We start from the raw sequence: 19,480 nt of genomic DNA, 5'->3' as shown, positions 1-19,480 counted from the left end.
GCTGCTTACAGGTAAGGCTATATCAACACTGAGAATTGCCTATTGAATTTGGCTGCATTGAAGTAACTGGTGACCTTGAACAGACAGTTTTTATGGAGAAAAAGAGGTAAGAAGGAGAATGGAGTAGGTTCAAGGGAGTGAGGCAAATCAAAAATTATAGACAATGGGTAGAGACAATTGTTTTTAAAAGATTTGGCTGTAAGAGGGAGCAGAGAAATGGAAAATGTCCCTGAAGGAAATATGGAATCAAGGTGAGCTTGTTGTCCTTTTTTTCCCCTTCTTCTTTTTTAATGGAAGAGAAAGGGGATATTTACAGGAGTGAAGGCTTTGAACAGGTAAGAGGTGATAAGAGACATCATGTTTAACTACAGGAGGGAATACAGGATATATGATTACAGATGAAGGTTGGCAGATTGGTATTTTTTTCCATGAAATAAGTAATAACTTCATCAGTTAAAAATGAGAAGAAAGGGAGAGTTGTTGGGAGCTTTGGTAGAAAGGAGAATATGCGTGAAATAGTTATGTGAGAGAAGGAGATTGAACTGACTAGGAGAAATTACACAAACTTTCTTCCTAGACAAGTCAGATACCTATACAGGGAATTCAGACTGATTAAAAAAAAAATGGGGTCTTTTTTTGTAAATTTCACTCCACTAAAAAAGTGAGAAATCCCAACTAGTTTCCATTCTTCATGAACTGCATCCAGAAGTACTAGGCTTCAAATTTTACCTTCTTCATTGTCCCAGAGAATTTCAAAGTTTCACGTTACTTCAACTAAGATTATGTATGTGCAGGCTCAGTTGCTTCAGTCATGCCCAACTCTTTGAGAACCTATAAACTGAATCCCACCAGGCTTCTCTGTCCCTGGGATTCTCCAAGCAAGAACAGTGGCGTGGGTCACCATGCCCGCCTCCAGGGGATCTTAGCAACTCAGGGATGGAACTCAGGTCTCCTACATTGCAGGAGGATTCTTTACCACTTAGCCACCTGGGAAGCCCAACTGAGAATATCAGTTCAGTTCAGTCACTTAGTCGTGTCTGATTCTTTGCGACCCCATGAACCACAGCACACCAGGCCTCCCTGTCCATCACCAACTCCAGGAGTTCACTCAAACTCATGTCCATCGAGTTGGTGATACCATCCAGCCATCTCATTCTCTGCCGTCCCCGTCTCCTCCCACCCCCAATCCCTCCTAGCATCAGACTCTTTTCCAGTGAGTCAACTCGTCACATGAGGTGGCCAAAGTATTGCAGTTTCAGCTTTAGCATAAGTCCTTCCAATGAACACCCAGGATTGATCTCCTTTAGAATGGACTGGTTGGATTTCCCTGCAGTCCAAGGAACTCTCAAGAGAATATAGCCCCATTTAAATTTGTATCTATTTAAGCCTATACTTACAGAGCAATTCAAGAAACCACCAATGTGATTGAGTTACACAGAGGCAACCCTGCTTCCCCGGACTGGCCAATTGAAACCACAATCTTAAACAAAGTGTAGAGGTAAAGAACCTTCCTGCCAGTGCAGGAGACATAGGAGACGTGGGTTCAGTCCCTGGGTTGGGAAGATCCCCTGGAGGAGGGCATGGCAGCACACTCCAGTATTCTTGCCTGGACAAAGAGGGATTGTAAAGAGTCTGACACAGCTGAAGTGACTTAGCACACACACACACACACAAACACACCCACCTCTGACCCACAATTGGCCTGACGAGTGAGACAAGATATCAAGAAGACTCTTGAGAGTCCCTTATACTGCAAGGAGATCCAACCAGTCCATTCTAAAGGAGATCAATCCTGGATGTTCATTGGAGGGACTGATGCTAAAGCTGAAACTGCAATACTTTGGCCACCTCATGCGACGAGTTGACTCACTGGAAAAGACTCTGATGCTGGGAAAGGTTGGGAGCGGGAGGAGAAGGGGACGACAGAGAATGAGATGGCTGGATGGCATCACCAACTCTGTGGACATGAGTTTGAGTGTACTCCGGGAGTTGGTGATGGACAGGGAGGCCTGGCGTGCTGTGATTCATGGGGTCGCGGAGAGTCGGACACGACTGAGCGACTGAACTGAACTGAACTGAACTCATTATGTTATGCCAAAATAACACTCATTTAAATCTGGATAATGTTAATCATTTGTTACAACATCTGTCAATGAGGACCTCAAACTAAAAGAAAACAAAAGACAAAAATAAAAATTTCTTTGTAATGTCTGGAAGAAAAAATATCATTTTCTTTCTACCCTTCCAGGTTCTTGGCTGGATCTCTGTAACAAAAGGCAGGTTAATTAGAGGAAACCATTACAAATGTATTTAGCTTAAAAATGTAAGTTTTATGTGACACAAGAGCCCTCCTAAGGAAGTGAAGACCCAAAGAAACTGGTAAACCTGCATGTTTTTATGCTGAATTTGATGAAGAGTGACAAGTTGTATAAATATGTCATAAGATGAAAAAGATATGAGCTCAATGTAGGAAACTGGGAGAATCTTTGCAAGACCTATTCGTTCACATTCAAAAATCAGGACACTCCTTACCTCCTGGTATAGAGAGGGCACCTTTAGGACTTCCCTGGTAGTCCAGTGGTTAAGAATACACCTGCCAATGCAGGGGACATGGGTTCGATCCCTGGTCCAGGAAGATTCCACATGCCGTGGAGCAACTAAGCCTGTGTATCACAACTGCTGAGCCTGCACTCCGCAAGTCAAGTCACCACAGTGAGCAGCCTGAATCTCACAGTTAGAGTAGCCCTCACTCACCATAACTAGGGAAAACAGTGTGCAGCAACAAAGACACAGGGCAGCCAAAAGTTAGTTGATTAATTAATTTTTTTAAAAAAAGAGAGGGCACCTCTCACTTGAGGTCATTGTGACCTGCTTCAGAGAACAACCAAGAGTCTTTCTAGCACATTTCATTTCTCAAATGCCTTCAACTTAAACTATTCAAGAGTGCATCCATATTTGGATGTAGCATATTCTAAAAACCGTCAGTAACAGTATGTTCCATTTACTCCCCAAAAGCTTCAGTAATCAAAATAATCCTGAGATTGTGACACTAAGTGTGATTTTAAAAGTAGCGAATAGATTAATAAATAAAGTTTCACTGTATAGTGAAATGCTGAACTTGATCAAAGTATCCAGATATCCTGAGTTATTCAAATAAACATATTAATCCCCAAAATAAATCTACAGAATAAAATAAGAACAAACATTACTCTTGATTAATTGAGTGGAAATAATGTAGTCTCTGAGGAAGATTTCATGAAATTGGCAGTGATTGCTATTGCTATGTTTATTAATTGAGAAGCAGCATTTTCATAAATGAAATTACTAAAGACAACATTCACTGTGTCAACAGTGAAAACTGACAAAAATCAAAACATTAACCTTCAACAAATATTAAATACTAACAATTTTCCTAATGTTTTAAAATATTTTTCAATGGTAGTATATTTAGTTCCAGTAGAACATTTTAAAATCTGTGTTTAATTACTATGTGTGCCTACAAGTTTAGAAATCTACAATTCTATATAACTTAGTTAGCCTTCTGGGTTCACTCTGACAGATAAAAACCTTGGAAGTTGCCACTGTTGTCCCTACAACAATAAAAAGCTGACCCAACTGAAAAGCCACGTCTGCTCTTGAATCCATCAGAGAACTGAGGTTTCAGGACAAATTGCCAGGCAAAAATCTGAAGAGGCAAATTCCTCCAGAGAGACATAGGTAAGACTTGCTGACCTGGGCCGAAAGTTGCTGGAGCCATAAACTGTAGGAACACTGAAATGTTAATTTTGTTGAATAGCTGGAAACTGAATATGGACTAGCGTTAAGAGTGAGAAACTCCTAGGGCTGCAGTTTTACGAGGGCCCCCACACTTTCATGGGCTTTGAGTTTTTGAATCTCCACTAGGTTCTCACTATGAAGATCCAACAAAGATCCCTGTGGCTCTTGCGTGGATGGAAAGAGTAATCACTGTGAAGTAAACCAACAGTCCAACCATAACAAGGGATATTCTCCTGGCAAAAGGACTTTTTTCTGAACCATATCCCAGTTGAAGGTTTTTCCAGTAGTCATGTATGGATGTGAGAGTTGGACCATAAAAAAGGCAGAGAACCAAAGAATTGATGCTTTTGAACTGTGCTGTTGGAGAAGACTCTTGAGAGTCCCTTGGACTGCAAGGAGATCCAACCAGTCCATTCTAAAGGAGATCAGTCCTGGGTGTTCATTGGAAGGACTGATGCTAAAGCTGAAGCTCCAATACTTTGGACATCTGATCTGAAGAGCTGCCTCATTAGAAAAGACTCTGATGCTGGGAAAGATTGAAGGTAGGAGAAGGAGCGGACAGAGGATGAGATGGTTGGATGGCATCACCAACTCAATGGACATGAGTTTGAGCAAGCTCTGGGAGATGGTGAAGGTCAGGGAAGCCTGGCGTGCTACAGTCCATGAAGTCACAAAGAGTCAGACACGACTGAACAACTGAACAACAATTCCGGTTGGTGGAAGGGAATCCCTCCCACTCCAACCACTCCCCTCACCCCACAGGCTTCCTGTTTCACCTTTTTTTGTTTTTCAGTCACCAAGTCGTGTCTGACTCTGTGTGACTCCGTGGACTGCAGCACACAACGCTTCCCTGTACTTCACCATCTCCTGGAGTTTGCCCAGGTTCCTGTCCACTGCATCAGTGATGCCATCCAACCATCTCATCCTCTGTTGCCTTCTTCTCCTTCTGCCTTCAATCTTTCCCAGCATCAGGGTCTTTTTCAATGAGTCAGCTGTTTGCCTAGAGAGGGAAAACAAAACCAAAAACATAGTCAACAGGGATCAGAGGTTCAAGGAAATAGGTTGGGAAGGCTGCAGCCAGGGAAGGGAGTCCATGGAGGTGGGCGGGTGGGTGAAGCTGTATCACAGAGAAACACCTGTGAAGGTCACAGTTCAAGGACAAAGCTGATTAAAACACTGAAATTTAACTGAAGGATTATAGAATGCTCCCCTTGCCCACACCATACTGCCACACCAACAGGGCTCCAGTAAAACCCTGGATTACATCTCTTAGTCCTACAAGAAGCAGACTTCCTCTGAAGAGGCATTCTCAGGGAAGCCCAATGTCAGGAAGAAAACCAAAACAAGGAGGTTTGATGAATATGAATCTTCTAGAAACTATTGCCCCAGCAAAAATTAACATAAATCCTCATCCTGAAGCCCTCTTTACCTCATTCTAATTATTCATGCACGTCATATTTACCTCTCAACAAAAAATTACAAGGCCTTCCAAAGGCAATTAAAAACACAGTATGAAGTGAAGACAGAACAAGCATTAGAACTCAACTCAGATGTGACACAGATTTGGGGATTACCAGACGGAACTGAAAATAACTGTGATTAGTCTTTCTTTATATGCTGCCTGATGTGAAAAGCTGACTCATTAGAAAAGACCCTGATACTCGGAAAGATTGAAGGCAGAAGAAGAAGGGGATGACAGAGGACGAGACGGTTGGATGACATTACCGTCTCCATGGACACGAGTTTGAGCAAGCTCTGGGAGATGGTGAAGGACAGGGAAGCCTGGAGTGCTGCAGTCCATGGGGTCACAAAGAGTTAGACACAACTGAGCAACCGAACAACAACAAATGCTACCCGGAGAGGAGTCCACACAACACTGTTCTGGGTTCTGTGGTAACTTACAGGAAAACTTTCAGTGGTCAGAGCCCTTGGTTTCCTGCAAATAAAAGAGGAAGATGTCCTCAAATTCCTCTCAGTTGAAACCCACTTAGGTGATACCAATCCTGACTTCTAAATGGAATAGTCACAAAAGGCAAGGGGTGGCAAGCATGAGTGCTCAGTCCGGGCCAACTCTTTGGACCCTGTGGACTGTAGCCCACCAGGCTCCCCTGCCCATGGGATACTCCAGGCCAGATTACTAGAGTGAGTTGCCATTTCCTCCTCCATGGAGGTCTCCCAGACCCAGGGATCGAACCCACATCTCCTGTATCTTCTCCATTGAAAGTAGATTCTTTACTCACTGAGCCATAGCATCTACATCACAAATCTGAAGAAAACCTGAGAGAAGCTGGGAGCTGGGGCCTTTGTTGCCTTTGAAAACCCAGCTGATGTCAATAGCATATCATTCAGGAATACTGACCCACAAGTGGAGCTGAAGTTTGTTGCTGCCACAAAGTGACTTCCATTGCTAACTGCTTCACTGCTGGAGCTTGGAACCACATCCAGGCTGCTTGGAGCTGACACTTCTGGTGGTTACTGATCCCAATACTGACAACTAGTCTCTCATAGAGGAATCTTCCTTCTCTTGCTCTGTGTGACACAGACTCTCCTCTGTGCTATGTGGACATGGCCATCCATGTACCAATAATGGAGATCACTCAGCAAGTCTGATGTGGTGATGCTTCCCTGGAAGTTCTGTGTATGGATGGCACCATCTCCCAGGTACACTCATGGGAGGTCATGCCTAATCTCTGCTTCTACAGAAATCCTAAAGAGATTGAAAAAGATGAGCAGGGTGCTGCTGAAAAGGCTGGGACCAAAGAGACATTTCAGAATGAATGCACTGCCCCAGTTTCTGAGTTTACTTCTACTCGACCTGAGGTTGCAGGTTGGTCTGAAGGCAAGTAGTGTGCCTTTTCAGCAGTTTTCTATTGATGACTAGTTTGCAGTTCCCACTGCTCACCACTGAACATGTAGGAAGAGCCAATGAGTGGCCTTAAACTAATTTTGTCCGCAGACTCTTATACAGAAAATAGAAATAAGATTGAGGGAAAATAAGCAATTTCTAAAAGTTTTTTTTTAATGAAACTAATAACTGTGACTAATACCATAAGGGCTCTAATGGGGAAAAGTGGACACCGAGCAAGAGAGGTGGAAGCAGAGAGGTGGAAAATCTAAGAAAAAACTGACAGGAAATGCAAGAAGTCAAAAAACACTGCAACTGAAACAAAAATCGTGTCTATCAGAAGATGTGACATGGCAAGGAGAGAATCGGTGAGCTTGAAGACAGATAGATAGAAATAGTTAAGTAAAAGATTCTTAAGGTTGGAAGAGACATTAAAAGTTATCTCATACATCTTCTCAATTTCCTTTTGAAAAATTGGATTAAAAATACCTTCTCTTTTCTGATGGTATACCAATGATATAAGTAATTATCTAACTCTTGCCATTAAGACTATTGCAAATACATAGAAATGTATCATTTTGACATAACTAGCATAGATAAAGCAACTTTAGGCATTTAAATATCATTTGCCTGTAAAGAGCAATGCAACACACAAGTTATAAGCATTTATGACTTAATTTGGAGAATTAGAACAGGATTTATCCCACTGCTGTATATTATTCTGACCAACTTTTTAAACACCTTTGCATTATCATTTTTTTTCTAATATACCTATAACTTCATTTATTTATTTTAGTTAATCTTTATTGGAGTATAGTTGCTTTACAATAATAATTTGTTTGTTTCTGCAGTGCAGCGAAGTGAATCAGTTATATGTATACATATACCCACTCTTTTCTAGATTTCCTTCCCATTCAGGTCATCACAGAGCCTTGAGTAGAGTTCCCTGTGCTACACAATAAGTTCTCATTTATTATTTATTTTTACACAGTGTCAATAGTGTATATGTCAATACCACTCTCCCAATTCACCCTCCCACTTCCCCCCTCGGTAACCATAAATTTATTTTCTACATCTGTGATTCTTTTTACTAAATGCCCTACATTCTTCATGCTGTATTTTTTTTATGATTGTCTACTGCGGATGCTGATTGCAGCCATGAAATTAAAAAACGCTTACTCCTTGGAAGGAAAGTTATGACCAACCTAGATAGTACATTAAAAAGCAGAGACATTACTTTGCCAACAAAGGTCCGTCTAGTCAAGGCTATGGTTTTTCCAGTGGTCATGTATGGATGTGAGAGTTGGACTGTGAAGAAAGCTGATCGCCGAAGAATTGATGCTTTTGAACTGTGGTGCTGGAGAAGACTCTTGAGAGTCCTTTGGACTGCAAGGAGATCCAACCAGTCCATTGTAAAGGAGATCAATCCTGGGTGTTCACTGGAAGGACTGATGCTAAAGCTGAAACTCCAATACTTTGGCCACCTCACGCGATGAGTTGACTCACTGGAAAAGACTCTGATGCTGGGAAAGGTTGGGGGCGGGAGGAGAAGGGGACGACAGAGAATGAGATGGCTGGATGGCATCACCGACTCAATGGACATGAGTTTGAGTGAACTCCGGGAGTTGGTGATGGACAGGGAGGCCTGGTGTGCTGTGATTCATGGGGTCGCAAAGAGTCGGACACGACTGAGCGACTGAACTGAACTGAACTGCTACTCTGAGCCTTTCTGGCATTAAGGATCAGTTGTCAGACATTGGAACTAAAAGCTCTTATTTATGGCCTTGCCTCCTTGGACTGCAGTATTTAGCGTCACTCAGTCAGTGTTCAATTTCAGTCTGGCTGTTCATGCATGCACATTAAGGCAACCTGCTTCCAAATATTCATGACACTGAACTGTTGAAGGTCAAGTTACTGCTAAGAGGACTTCTTTATATATTACAATGTCAGAAGAAGAATAGTGCAACAGTTTTTTTAAGATTATTAGCTTCTCCTGGTTGCATTGAATGAAACTGATATTTAAGCTCATATTCACGTGGTTCACGTACTCAGATGTGAAATTATGCACTAGTGTAGAGACATTTTGGAGAAGGAAATGGCAACCCACTCCAGTGTTCTTGCCTGGAGAATCCCAGGGACAGTGGAGCCTGGTCGGCTGCCATCTATGGGGTCGCACAGAGTCGGACATGACTGAAGCGACTTAGCAGCAGCAGAGGCATTTAAGAAAAGGTGGCCCCTGTCTTCAAAGCATGATCATGCTAGAATTATGCTATTAGAATTGCCTTAGAAGTTTTTCTTAATTCCTGTCATTCAGGTTTGTTTGAGTAGAAGCCCAGAAAAATAACATTTGGTTGGCCAAAAAGTTCGTTCGGGTAACAGCGCATGAACTTTTTCGGTCAACCCAGTATTTCATGAGAACTCCTCAGATAATTTTAACGTGTTACCAGGATTAGAATTACTGAACTATATTGATAAAAATATCAGAGTGAGGTAAGTCAGAAAGAAAAACACCAATACAGTATATTAACGCATATATATAGAATTTAGAAAGATGGTAATGATGATCCTACATGCGAGACAGCATAAAGAAACACAGAAGTAAAGAACAGTCTTTTGCATCAGAAGGAGGCAGAAAGAGTGCCCCCCTACTCATCTTTAACTGGATGTTATATAGCTATTGATTATTATTATTGATTAAAGTCACTCAGTCATGTCCGACTCTTTGCAACCCCATGGACTGTAGCCTATCAGGCTTCTCCATCCACGGGATTCTCCAGGCAAGAATACTGGAGTGGGTTACCATTTCCTTCTCCAGGGGATCTTCCCGACCCAGGGATCAAACCCGGGTCTACCACACTGGAGGCAGACGCTTTAAACTCTGAGCCACCAGGGAAGCCCTTCTATAGCTATTCCGTTCCATTCCGTCGCTCAGTCATGTCCGACTCTTTGCGACCCCGTGGACTGTATGTAGCCTACCAGGCTTCTCCGTCCATGGGATTCTCCAGGCAAGAATACTGGAGTGGGTTACCACTTCCTTCTCCCAGGGGATCTTCCAGACCCAGGGATCGAACCAGGGTCTCCCGCATTGGAGGCAGACGCTTTAACCTCTGAGCCACCAGAAAGGAATGGCAGCAGGCCCCTCACCCACAAGATACATGGAGATAACGGCGGCACCAGGTGAGTCATCCTGGGCCATAAAACGAGTGACATGAGCAAATATATAGCTTCATTAACATAGATTAGGAGAACAATGTATGACTAAAGCATATTGGTTTGTCAAGTCAGTTCTGAGCCTTTAGGCAGAACCTACTTGAAGATAGAGTCTAGGGTAAATACTTAGTACATTCACATAGCTTAAGGCAAACATTTCCCTAAGAAAAATGCCTTGGTTAGCTCAAAGTTTGAGAAAAGTTCAAGTGGAACCAGGTGTCATTATAGCAACACAGAATTTTAAGAGAAAACTTCTTTTTAAATTTGCATAGAGAAGGGGAAAAAAGATAACACTAGTTTGTTTCCTCCTGCCTCTTAAGAGAGAGATAAAAAATGTCTGACACTTGCAGCCTATTTCCTCCATTTGGAGACCTCTGGCCTTCTTGCCTGTTACCGTCTCAGTTTCATTCACTGAATGTTATCTGTGTTGTGAAACATTGAGTCTAGAAGTATGTGTTTATTTTGGGGTATTTCATCCAATTTCATTTAAATGCATATGTTAATGGTAGTATTACAAAGTTTGATATGCTCTTGCTTTGTATACTGACATATGACATTGGGAAATGTGAGTCTCCAAGTTCGATTTAGTTTTTCATGTTTGTTTTTCTTTTTAGGGGTACAAAGAAAAATAATATGACTGTTAAAATCAGCTTTTGTATTTTTTGCCAAATATGAATTCTGATCACATCGAATCTGGAAATGTGTCTGTGCATTAAAGTCCTAATAACTATGTTAATTGATTTCACTATCATGGGATGTTTTCATATCTATTGAGGATTTACTTCATTTATTTCGGTCATACTTTTTAATTTTCTGTCTTACAGTCTTGTTCATAGATCAAAGCTATTAAATATTGAAAATGAAAAAAAAATAACAGTCTTTTGGAGTCTGTGGGAGAAGGCGAGGGTGGGATGATTTGACAGAATAGCATTGAAACATGTATATTATCATATGTGAAACAGACCACCAGTCCAGGTTCGATGCATGAGACAGGGCACTCAAGGCTGGTGCACTGGGATGACCCAGAGGGATAGGATGGGGAGGGAGGTGGGAGGAGGGTTCAGGATGGGGAATACATGTACACCCGGGGCAGATTCATGTCAATGTATGGCAAAACCACTACAACATTGTAAAGTAATTAGCCTCCAATTAAAATAAATAAATTAAAAATCATGCAAATAGATTTGAAAGTGATAGATAAAGGATGTCTCTCCCTCTCTCTTTCTCCCTCTCCCTCTTTCTCTGTCTCTCCCACACACACAGACACACACATACACACACTCTCAAGAGATTTCAGAAGGTGGGAAGTTTATGTCCAACAAAGAAATCCACAACAAAGGTTTCTGAGCTAAAAGAACTGGAAAGATTTTGGAAAGGAATAATTCGACTGAGTGGAGATGAACTCCTGACAGGAGGACACTAATACTGAAAGAAGGCAAGGTAACTCACTAGACATTGACCTTTTTGAATGATACAGAGAGGAACCAGACTCAGAAGAGAATATTGCAAAGAATTATGGGAAGTAAGGTGAGACAGGGAATAAGATCCCAAATTGAGAACTTAGAAACTTGAATATCAGGGTGATGTCATTATAAAGCATTTCATAAATAGTATTTTTTTTATTATTATTTAAATATGAGGACACTTAAATCTATGATCCTTCACCAACTTAAGTGCTGAACATTATTTATACAGCTGAAATTGCTCCCTTCCTGAGTCATAATGGTCCCACCCGCTGCAGAGGTAATCCTTATCCTAAACTTGATGTTTATTATTCTTACACAGTTCTTGATACTTAAATACATAGGGGCTCCTATGTATTATGTTCCTAAACAAAATCAATCTTTCAAGTTAAAAAATATAAAAGTATTGAAGGGAATAGATATGGTACCAGGCTTACAGAAAAAGGAAGGGATATCAAGGAATGGGAAGGAAATCTTAGTGCCTTAAATATAGAAAATGAGGAAGCAGGATGAGTCAAAGAAAGATACGGGACTTTGACACTGAGAGCCTAGAATCATGCTGTGGTGTTGACAGAGTCACTGAATCACTGAGGGAGAACCGGTTTCTGGTGGTGTCGATGTTGTTTTGTGGAATTTGGCTCTATTGACCATCCCCTCACTGGTGAAACACACCTCTCTTGGCTTTCTGCCAGAACTCTGTTTCGGCTTTCTTTCCTCTTCTTCCATTCTTCCTTCTCAGTTTCCTTCATGGTCCCCATTTTGTATTTACCTCTTCCTACATCTCATACTTCCCTGGATAGATTCATTCACTTCAGGGGCCTTAACAGACAAATGCTGTTGACTTCCCAGTTGTCTGGTCAACATATATGTCTCCTCAACTCCAGACCTAGATTTCCAATTTCCCATGGTTATCTAGCTCTGCAGTCACTTTCAATGTGTCCAAAGTTCATCCTATTCCCATCTTATTTCCTTTCTGCTTTATTCGTACCCTTTGGGACATATTCCCTCTCCCTTCACAAATCTTTGCAAATCATTCCCAAGATTTATCTTCTTACCCAAGCTAGAAAACAAGACACCTTCCATCCTTTTCCCTAAACCACAACTGTATCCACTATGTAATGCCATGTCTTGTCAAGTCAACGTCCTTAATGGTGTTTGTACTGACCCCCTTCTTTGCAACTCTCTCAACTACACTAGTCGCAGGTTCATTTTTTCTCTTACCTGGCCAATTATAATAGTCTGTAACTGTCTTTCCCCAGCCCTAATTTTGTCCAGCTTCTATTATCTGTCTCCCATGTGCTCTCAGAGTGATTTTCTTCAATATAAATCTGATCGTTTCCTGCCCTTCGGTGGTAAAGAAAAGAATCCATTACATTCTTCAGAGGCTTCCCATTTTCCTCCTTTGAGCCGTTATTTGGATTCTGCAGAGTTGACTCAAAGGCAACCAACAGTACAAAGTTAGAAGCTGAAAGGGCAGATGACTCTTTTACGGAAACATGAAAGAGTTTTGAATCTGTCTCCTAAGCCAAAAGAAACAAAAGCAAAAGTTGATAAATGGCACCCAGTTAAACTTTCCATTTGCACAGAAAAGGAAACCTTCAATAAAACAAAAAAACAACTACTGGAATGGGAAAATACATTTGTGAATGATATGACCAACAAAAGGTTAATATCCAAAATACATAAACAACTTATGAAACTCAATATCCAAAAATTTAAAGAATCCAATCAAAAAATGGGCTGAAGACCTGAATAGACATTTTTCCAAAGAAGACATACAGATGGTCAAGAGGCATGTGAAAAGTTGTTCAACGTTACTAATTATAAAAGAAATTTGAGCAATGAAGTATCATCTCACACATGTCAGAATGGATATCATCAAAAAGAACACAAATAACAAACGTAGGAGAGAATATGAAGAAAGGAGAACCTTCATACCCTGTTGTAGGGAATATAAATTGATGCAGACACTATAAAAAGCAAAATGGAGGTTTCTTTAAAAATTGAAAATAAAACTGTCACATGTTTCAGTTTTTCTACTCCTGGGTATATATCCAGTAAAAATGAAAACACTAATATGAAAGATACATGCATCTAACATTCCTAGTAGCATTATTTACAACAGCCAAGATATGGAAGCAACCCAAATACCTATCAATGGATAAATGCAAAAAGAAATGGAATATACATATTGTATTCAATTGTGACACATATGAACAGATTTACAGATAGAGAAAACAAACTAGTGGTTATCAAAGGAGAGAAGGGCAAACTAGGGATATGAGATTAAGCAGTACAAGTCACCATGTATAAAATAGATAAGTAACAAGTACGTGGATGTAGCACAGGGAATTATAGCCATTATCTTATAATAACTTTTAATGGACTATAATCTGGAAAAACACTGAATCACTACACTGTATACCTGAAACTAATATAATCTTGTAAATCAATTATAGTTCAATAAAAACTTTTTTAATGTGATTTTTTACTATCACTATTTTATGGGGAAAAAAAAAGAATTGGGGGAATTCCCTGTTGGTCCAGTGGTTAAGACTCTGTGTTCTCACTGCCAAGGGCATGGGTTTAATCCCTGGTGGAGGATCTAAAACTTCCACAAATTGTATGGCCTGGTCAAATAAAAAAGAAGACAGAGTTGGTTTCAAAAGCACAGACCCTTCCCCCGCTTCTATCCTACTGCTAAGTAATTCATTCACCAAGTATTTAATTTATTGAGCAACTACCAAAGGCCAGATAGTCTTCTCAATGCTACTATACGTAAAGTCTCTTAACTTTCACAGCAAATCACATATATAAGTAATATTATTATTCCCACTTTACAAAGGAGGAAATTAAGTCATATCGATGATAAATTACCCAGGGTTATTCAGCTAGGGCAAGTTAAGAACCGGGACTTGAACTCATGTAATTAGACTCTAGAATTTTGCTACTCAAAGTGGGATGTGTGCATGCGGGCTAAGTCCCTTCAGTCATGCCCAACTCTTTGCAACCCCTGGCAAGAATGTAGCTTGCCAGGCTCCCCTGTCCATGAGAGTCTTCAGGCAAGGATACTAGAGTGGGTTGCTATACCCTCCCCCAGGGGGTCTTCCTGACCCAGGGATCAAATCCGCGTCATTTCCTGCATTGGCAGGTGGGTTCTTTGCCACTAGCACCACCTGGGAAGCCCTCAAAGTGAGATATATAGCTATTAGTAGCAGAACTGTATCACTGGTGATGTTATTTAAAATGCAGACCCTCTGCCCTCTTCCCAGACCTGCTCAATCAGAATTTGGCTTTCTATAAGATCTCTGAGTGATGTGTGTTTTCTTTCAACATTGCTTTTGAATCTGAGTTCTTAACTATCAGGCTTCCCGCGTGGAGCACATATCAATAATACACTTTTGTTTTCTTCTTTAGACACATGGGCTGACTATTCTTTTTTATGGGCTTGTAAAAAACAACAGCAAAAAACCCCTGCAAATCTTGCTCCTTTACATTTTACCGAAGGAATGATAGCAAGAGGACCCTGGATGTAATCTCTGAAAGTAAGTTCCCAGGAGTGAGCTGAGCTTTCCTGAACACTCCTCTTTCTATGACTGTCTCATCACTTGTCTTGAATCTGGTATCTGATACTATCAGTAAATTTAAGATAGGAAATTAAGAAGCTAGAACTTTTCTGGACAGGAGAAGTATAAAATGGTTATGCTAACAGTACTATTCTAATCATTTCTTGATGTAGGAGAATTTTATAGCTCCTGAAATGAAATTAAAAGACGCTTACTCCTTGGAAGGAAAGCTACGACCAACCTAGACAGCATATTAAAAAGCAGAAACATTACTTTGTCAACAAAGGCCAGTCTAGTCAAGGCTACAGTTTTCCTAGTGGTCATGTATGGATGTGAGAGCTGGACTACAAAGAAAGTTTAGTGCCAAAGAAATGATGCTTTTGAGCTGTGGTGTTGGAGAAGACTCTTGAGAATCCCTTGGACTGCAAGGAGATCCAACCAGTCCATCCTAAAGGAAATCAGTCCTGAATATTCATTGGAAGGACTGATGTTGAAGTTGAAACTCTAATACTTTGGCCACCTGATGCGAAGAACTGACTCATTTGAAAAGACCCTGATGCTGGGAAAGATTGAATGTTGTAGAAGAAGGGGATGACAGAGGATGAGATGGTTGGATGACATCAACTCTATGGACATGAATTTGAGTGAACTCCGGGAGTTGGTGATGGACAGGGAGGCCCAGTGTGCTGCAGTCCATGAGGGTGCAAAGAGTCAGACACGACTGAGCGACTGAACTGAAGTGAACTGAAGAGGAAGTAGGGGACTGATGTTCAGAAAAACCCCTAGTGGTCCAACTGCTGCTGCTGCTGCTAAGTCACTTCAGTCGTGTCCGACTCTGTGCAACCCCATAGACGGCAGCCCACCAGGCTCCCCCGTCCCTGGGATTCTCCAGGCAAGAACACTGGAGTGGGTTGCCATTTCCTTCTCCACTAGTGGTCCAAACTTGTTATTAATTTAGTACCACAGGTAGATAAGCAGGAGGAAGGGATGGAAGCATCTATGACTTAGAGATCAAGTATGATAGCAGGGAAAGTTGGGGATTACATGTCAGCACAACCCTAGTTGACATCACAGTCACACACTCCAATCTTAACAGTGAGTTTAGGTGACACATACCTTCTAAGTTAATATGGGAGAAACAGGCAGATTTAAGGATAAATTGTAAATCATTCACATTTATGAAATTCACTCATAAAGACTTCTTGGGCCAGCCTCAGCCATGGCTCCTAAATCACCTGGAAGCTGTTTCCAGCACTTTTCTCTCATAGAGAGCTCAAAACTCAGCCAAGCAGTAATAACAAAATGGATGGTTTAAAGAGATGGTGCAAACAGGGGGAGAATACGTTACGTCACACACCACGTGGCAGAAACTTAAGCCCAATCCTCATTAGACATGAGGACTCTAAATGTCTCTCTTTCTCAAATGCTTCCCAATGGAGCTTTCCTCTCCTTTTCCTTCTGTCCTCCATTCTTCTTTCTCGTAGTATCCAACTGCTCTATGGTTACTAGCATGAACTCAAAATTTAAATAACCTAAGCAAAACATAGACTGGAGAGTTCAAAAAAGAGTAACACATTTTCTAGCTGATTTTTCTATCTACAGCATCCAGTCTCATCCTCGGGACCCCGCCAAACAAAAGCAGGTCTATTCCTAGCCAGGGGCAAGGATGTCTGTTCTTAAGAAAATAACAATAGTTTCTCCCCAGTGCTGCATTATCCTCTGTTGCAGTACTACTTAATTCTTTTTATGTAAACAAGTATAAAATTCTCATCCTACTGACAAAGAAGTGAGCATGCTATCCTCACCTTCACAAGACAAGGTGCTTGCTCTTTGGAAGGATGCATCTATGTGACAAGCATTTGAAACAGGTGTTTGTATACGTCAGTGACTCTGGGTACCACACATACACTTAATCAAGAGGCCTGACCTCAGTTCAGTTCAATTCAGTCACTCAGTCGTGACCGACTCTTTGCAACCCAACGGACAGCTGCACGCCAGGCCTCCCTGGCCATCATCAACTCCCTGAGCCTACTAAAATTCATGTCCATCGAGTCAGTGTTGCCATGCAACCATCTCATCCTCTGTCATCCCCTTCTTCTACAACCTTCAGTCTTTCCCAGAATCAGGGTCTTTTCAAATGAGTCAGTTCTTCGCATCATGTAGCCAAAGTATTGGAGTTTCTGCTTCAGCATCAGTCCTTCCAATGAATATGCAGGACTGATTTCCTTTAGGATGGACTGGTTGGATCTCCTTGCAGTCCAAGGGACTCTCAAGAGTCTTCTCCAACACCACAGTTCAAAAACATCAATTCTTTGGCACTCAGCTTTCTTTATAGTCCAACTCTCATATCAATACAAGACCATGGGAAAAACCATAGCTTTGACTAGACAGACCTTTGTTGGCAAAGTAATGCCTCTGCTTTTTAATATGCTATCTAGGTTGGTCATAATTTTTCTTCCAAGGACCAAGTGTCTTCTAATTTCATGGCTGTAGTCACCATCAGCTGTGATTTTGGAGCCCCCAAAAATTAAATCTCTCACTGTTACCATTGTTTCCCCATCTATTTGCCATGAAGTGATGGGACCAGATGTCATGATCTTAGTTTTCTGAATGTTGAGTCTGAAGCCAACTTTTTCACTCTCCTCTTTCACTTTCATCAAGAAGCTTAGTTCTTCTTCACTTTCTGCCATAAGGGTGTTGTCATATGCATATCTAAGGATATTGATATTTCTCCCAGCAATCTTGATTCCAGCTTGTGCTACATCCAGTCCAGCATTTCTCATGATGTACTCTGCATATCATTTAAATAAACAGGGTGACGATATATAGCTTTGATATACTCCTTTCCCCGTTTGGAACCTGTCTGTTGTTCCATGTCTGGTTCTAGCTGTTGCTTCCTGACCTGCATACAGATTTCTCAAGAGGAAGGTAAGGTGGTCTGGTATTCCCATCTGTTTCAGAATTTTCCACAGTTTGTTGTGATCCACACAGTCAATGGATTTCGCATACTCAATAAAGCAGAAGTAGATATTTTTCTGGATCTCTTTCACTTTTTCGATGATCCAACAGATGTTGGCAATTTAATCTCTGGTTCCTCTGCCTTTTCTAAATCCAGCTGGAACATATTGAAGTTCACAGCTCACGTACTGTTGAAGTCTGGCTTGAAGAATTTTGAGCATGACTTTGCTAACGTGTGAAATGATTGCAATTATGTGGTAGTTTGAGCATTCTTTGGCATGGCATTTCTTTGGGATTGGAATGAAAACTGACCTTTTCCAGTCCTGTGACCACTGCTGAATTTTCCAAATTTGCTGGCATATTGAGTGCAGCACTTTCACAGCATCATCTTTCAGGATTTGAAATAGCTCAACTGGAATTCCATCACCTCCACTAGCTTTGTTCATAGTGATGCTTCCCAAGGACTACATGACTTCAAATTTCAGGATGTCTGGCTCGAAGTGAGTGATCACACCATATTGGTTATCTGGGTTGTGAAGATCTTTTTTCTAAAGTTCTTCTGTGTATTCTTGCCCCCTATTCTTAATATCTTCTACTTCTGTTTGGTCCATACCATTTCTGTCCTTTATTGTGCCCATCTTTGCATGAAATTAAATCTCTTTGCCTGAAATGAAATCTCTAATTTTCTTGAAGATATCTCTAGTCTTTCCTTTCTATCATTTTCCTCTATTTCTTTGTGTTGATCACTAAGGAAGGCTTTCTATCTCTCCTTGCTATTCTTTGGAACTCTGCATTCAAATGGGTTTATCTTTCCTTTTCTCCTTTGCCTTTCACTTCTCTTCTTTTCACAGCTATTTGTAAGGCCTCCTCAGACAACCATTTTGCCTTTTGTATTTCTTTTTCTTGGGGATGGTCTTGATCACTGTCTCCTGTACAAGGTCATGAACCTCTGTCCATAGTTCTTCAGGTACTCTATCAGATCTAATCCCTTGAATCTATTTGTCACTTCCACTGTATAATCATAAGGGATTTGATTTATGTCATACCTGAATGTTCTAGTGGTTTTCCCTACATTCTTCAATTTAAGTCTGACTTTGGCAATAAGGAGTTCATGATCTGAGCCAGAGTCAGCTCCCAGTCTTGTTTTTGCTGATTGTATAGAGCTTCTCCATCTTTGGCTGAAAAGAATATAGTCAATCTGATTTCGGTGTTGGCCATCTGATGATGTCCATGTGTAGAGTCTTCTCTTGTGTTATTGGAAGAGGGTGTTTGCTATGACCAATGCATTCTCTTGGCAAAACTCTGTTAGCCTTTGTCCCACTTTATTCTGTACTCCAACGCCAAATTTACCTGTTACTCCAGGTATCTCTTGACTTCCTACTTTTGCATTACAGTCCCCTATAATGAAAATGACATCTATTTTGGGTGTTAGTTCTAAAAGGTCTTGTAGGTCTTCATAGAACCATTCAACTTCAGTTTCTTCAGCATTACTGGTTGTGGCATAGACTTGGATTACTGTGATGTTGAATGGTTTGCTTTGGAAACGAACAGAGATCATTCTGTCATTTTTGAGATTGCATCCAAGTACTGTATTTGGACTCTTTTGTTGACCATGATGGCTACTTCATTTCTTCTAATGGATTCTTGCCCACAGTAGTAGA

At 41.0% G+C, this 19,480-nt stretch overlaps 1 pseudogene; it reads left to right on the top strand.

Moving 5' to 3' along the window:
- Positions 1-216: 216 nt before the first annotated feature.
- LOC129549957 (small ribosomal subunit protein uS2-like) lies at positions 217-16,515 on the top strand (annotated as a pseudogene).
- Positions 16,516-19,480: the final 2,965 nt, after the last annotated feature.

The sequence above is a fragment of the Moschus berezovskii genome, chromosome 1 (genome assembly GCF_049115385.1).
Source record: "Moschus berezovskii isolate FMDL1 chromosome 1, NW_MosBer_1.0, whole genome shotgun sequence".
In the NCBI taxonomy this organism is placed as follows: Eukaryota; Metazoa; Chordata; class Mammalia; order Artiodactyla; family Moschidae; genus Moschus; species Moschus berezovskii.
Note: the sequence above shows the minus strand (reverse complement) of the source record. Positions and strands in the feature narration are given on the sequence as shown.